Source organism: Cebus imitator, unplaced genomic scaffold, assembly GCF_001604975.1.
Source record: "Cebus imitator isolate Cc_AM_T3 unplaced genomic scaffold, Cebus_imitator-1.0 Scaffold18, whole genome shotgun sequence".
NCBI lineage: Eukaryota > Metazoa > Chordata > Mammalia > Primates > Cebidae > Cebus > Cebus imitator.
The window spans coordinates 7,125,823-7,130,410 of record NW_016107333.1 but is presented as its reverse complement, the minus strand read 5'-3'; the positions used below and the strand labels follow the sequence as shown (position 1 = coordinate 7,130,410).

Genomic DNA, 4,588 nt, shown 5'->3' with positions numbered 1-4,588 from the left:
CAGGCATGGTGGTGCATACCTGTAATCCCAGCTACTTGGAAGGGTGAAGCAGGAGAATCACTTGAACCTGGGAGGTGGAGGTTGCAGGGAGCCAAGATTGTACCACTGCACTACAGCCTGGGCGACAGAGTGAGACTCCTCAGAAAAAAAGGGGTAACCCCAGTCTAATTGTAAGAAAATATCAGGCAGACCCAAATGGAGACATAAAATAACTGGCCAGTACTCTTAAAAATATTAAGCCTAGGCTGGGCGAGGGGGCTCATGCCTATAATCCCAGAACTTTGGGAGGCTGAGGCGGGTGGATCACAAGGTCAGGAGTTCAAGACCAGCCTGGCCGAGATGGTGAAACCTCATCTCTACTAAGAATACAAAAATTACCCAGGCGCAGTGTCGGGTGCCTGTGATCCCAGCTACTCGGGAGGATGAGGTAAGAGAATCACTTGAACCCGGGAGGCAGAGGTTGCAGTGAGCCAAGATTGCACCATTGCACTCCAGCCTGGGAAACAAAGGAAGAACCACTTCTCAAAAAAAAAAAAAAAAAAAAAAAAAAAAAAAAAAAAAAAAAAAAAAAAAAAAAAAAAAAAAAAAAAAAAAAAAAAAGCCTATATACGCCTACTATGTACCCACAAAAATTAAAAATAAATAAAAATTTTTAAAAATGTTAAGTCTGAGCAAGTATCCCAGATTAGAAGAGACTAAGGAGACAAAATGACCAAGTGCAAGGTGGAATCACAGACTGGAAGATGGCCCAGAAATGGACATTAGTGGGGCAAAGTGAAAAAATTCTTAGGCCTATAATTAGTTAAGAGCATTGTATCAATGTTAATTTTCTGGTTTAGGTCATTGGACTACAGTGATGCAGAATGTTAACATTAGAAGAAGCTGAATGAAGGGTAAACAGGAACTCGACTATTCTTGCAACATTTTTGAAAATCTAAAATTATTGCAAAATCAAGACTTAAAATTAAAAAATGTACTAGAGATCTATATTTACTGAAGAAAAGCAGCCCACAAAGTATTCTTAAATGAAAAGCAGGTCAAAACACAGGGTATAAAATATGATAGGGTTTTTTTTTGTGATTTTTTAAAATGACTATTTTAGCAATTTCTCTTGGCTTTTATTTATTTCTTTTCCTTTCCAAATTTTTTGGGGGTTGAGGGGGTACATATTCAGTTTTGTTACATGGGTAAATTGCATGTCATGGAGGTTTGGAGTGCAGATTTCATCGCCCAGGTAATAAGCATAGTACCTCATAGGTAGCTTTTCAATCTTCACCCTCCTCCCACCCTCCATCCTCAAGTAGGCCCAGGTATCTATTGTTCCTTTCTTTGTGTCCATGTATATTCAGTGTTTAGCTTCCACTTATAAGTGAGAATATGCTGTATTTGGTTTTCCGTTCTTGCATTAATTTGCTTAGGATAATGTCTCTAGCTCCATCTATGTTGGTACAAAGGACCTGATCTCATTCCTTTTTTTTATGCTACATAGTGTATCATGGTGTATATGTATATCACATTTTCTTTATCCAGTCCACCACTGATGGGCATTCAGGTTAATTCCATGTCTTTGCTATTGTGAATACTGCTGTGAAGTACATACACATGCATGCATCTTTCCAGCAGAACAATTTATATTCCTTTAGGTATATATACCTAGTAATGGGATTCCTGGGTCGAATGGTAGTTCTGTTTTAGGCTCTTGGAGAAGTCTTCAAACTGCTTTCCACAATGGCTGAACCTAATTTACACTCCCACCAGCAGTGTATAAGTGTTTCCTTTTCTCTACAACCTTGCCAGTGCCCATTATTTTTTGACTTTTTAATAATGGTTATTCTGACTGGTATAAGATAGTATCTCATTGTGGTTTTGATTTGCATTTCTCTAATGACTAATTATGTTGAGCATTTTTTCATATGCTTGTTGGCCATCTGTATGTCTTCTTTTGAGAAGTGTCTGGTTCATGTCTTTTGCCCCCAGCCCCGACGTTTTTTTCTGAGACAGGGTCTCGCTCTATTGCCCAGGCTGGAGTACAAGTGACATGATCAAGGATTGCTGCAGCCTTGACCTCTCAGGCTCAAGAGATCCTCCCAACTCAGGCTCTTGAGTAGTTGAGACTTCAGGTGTACATTACCATGCCCAGCTAATTTTTGTATTTTTTGTAGAGATGGGGTTTCACCATGTTACTCAGGCTGGTCTCAAACTTCTGGGCTCAAGCAATCTGCCTGCCTTAGCCTACCAAAGTGCTGGAATTGCAGGTATGAGCCACTGTGCCTGGCCAAAATGTTTTTTTTTTTTTTTTTTTTTTTTTTTAAGACAGAGTCTCACTCCGTCACACAGGCTGGAGTACAGTGGCGTAATCCTGGCTCACTGCAACTTCTGCCTCCCAAGTTCAAGTGATTATCCTGCCTCAGCCACCGAGTAGCTGGGATTACAGGTGCCTGCCACCAGACCAGCTAATTTTTGTATTTTTAATGGAGTCGGGGTTTTATTATGTTGGCCAGGCTAGTCTCGAACTCCTGACCTCAAGTGATCTGCCTGCCTCAGGCTTTCAAAATTGCCCATTTTTAAATAGGTTTGTTTGTAGAATTTTAGCTTAAACCTATAAGCATTCATTCATTTGATTATTTGAAAAAGAGAGAATAAACATGTATTCAATGAGAAATGCCTGGAAAAATAAATATTTAAATGTTCACAATGACCATTTCTGGATAAGATTACAGAAGATGCTTGATTTTTTTTTAATCTTCATTTTCTGAATCTTTAGCAATGAGGATGTATTATTTTATAATTATTCAAAAGAAATAGTTTGTTTTGTTTGTTTGTTTTTGTTTGTTTGGAGGCAGGGTCTTGCTCTATCATCCAGACTAGAGCACAGGGTTTGTATAAACACAGCTCGCTGCAGCCTCAACCTCTTGGGCACAAGCAATTATCCCACCTTGGCCTCCCGAGTAGCTAAGAACACAGGCCCACAGTGGCACACCCAGCTAAATTTTTTTTTTTTTTAGTAGAGACAGTGTCTTGCCATATTGCTCAGACTGGTGTTGAACTCCTGGGATCAAGCAATCTTCCCACCTTGGCCTCCTAAAGTGCTGGGATTACAGGCGTGAGCCACTGCACCCAGCTACTTTTTATTTTTGAATCATGTGATTGAGTTGCCTATTAAAAAATTGGCAGGCAGGGGCTCAAGGAGTTCAAGATCAGGCTGGGCAACATAAGGAGACCCTGTCTCTACAAAAAAAGACCCCAAAATTAGCTAGGGCATGGTGGTGTATGCCTGTAGTCCCAGCTACTTGGGAGGCTGAAGTGGGAGGATCAACTGAGCCCAGGAGGTCAAAGCTGCAGTGATTCATGATCATGCTACTGCATTCCAGCCTGGGTGACAGAGGGAAACCCTGTATCAAACAAAAGAAGAAAGAAAAGAAAAGAAAAAAGACCACTACATATGTGTAAGGAGTGGCTATACATATGACTTTAAACTTAATAAGATGACCCTAAAGAAGGAAACCTAATCAATTTTATGATTCGTGGTGGCCATAAAATAAAAGTATATTGCTCAAGACCATTATAACTGGTCCTTATTCTGGGACCAAAAAGAAACCTTCCTCAAGGAGCTGCATAAAAAGGTTGCTGTGTAACAGCTATTAAATCCTTCACTAACCGCTTTCCTGGAGGCCCGAAGAGACCACTGACTCATCAAATCACATCGCAAACCATTTCTCAATCTTAGCCAATGGCATCCTACCACAGAGTAGTAAAAAAGCAACTCTAGGCAAAGCACGGTGGCTTATTCCTATAATCCCAGCACTTTGGGAGGCCGAGGCAGGCAGATCACGAGGTCAGGAGATCAAGACCATTCTGGCTAACAAGGTGAAACCCGGTCTCTACTAAAAATACAAAAAATTAGCTGGGCATGGCAGCAGGCACCTGTAGTCCCAGCTACTCGGGAGGCTGAGGTGGGAGAATCACTTGAACCTGGGAGGCAGAGGTTGCAGTGAGCTGAGATCGCGCCACTGTACTCCAGCCTGGGCAACAGAGCAACACTCCATAACAACAACAACAAAAAAAAGCAACTCTACAGGGAAGCAGTATAAGCCTGCCCAGGAACATCGCTCTCGTCTGGTTTAATCCAGATGAAAATTTCTGAGTACATAGCTAGAGGACAGATTGCACACCTTTCAGGCAGTTGCCTAAGATGTAATTCATCTAAGATATGCTTTTGCTAGATATTGTACATCAGTGGATTTCTTAATGTATTCTCTGGCAAATGCCTGGAGTATGGCGCTGCTATACTAATGATTAAATATGGCGTCATATTACTTAATTGATAACTGATCTGGGCAAAGGGTCAATCTCATGTAAAGACATTTTTTTGCCTTTCTTTTTTGAGACTCACTCTGTTGCCCAGGCCAGAGTGTAATCATAGCTCACTGCAGCCTCAACCTTCCAGGCTCAAGCAATCCCCCAACCCCAGCCTTCTGAATAGCTGGGACTCTAGGTTCATGTCACCACACCCAGCTAATATTTTAATTTTTCTGTAGAAACAGGCTCTCACTATATTGCCCAGGCTGGAGTACAAGTGACATGATCA

At 41.2% G+C, this 4,588-nt stretch overlaps 1 protein-coding gene across 2 annotated transcripts in view; it reads right to left on the bottom strand.

Annotated features, from left to right (window-relative positions):
• PIGU (phosphatidylinositol glycan anchor biosynthesis class U) overlaps positions 1–4,588 on the bottom strand; it is a 117,707-nt gene that overhangs the window by 102,226 nt on the left and 10,893 nt on the right. The gene's annotated exons all lie outside the window — the stretch shown is intronic.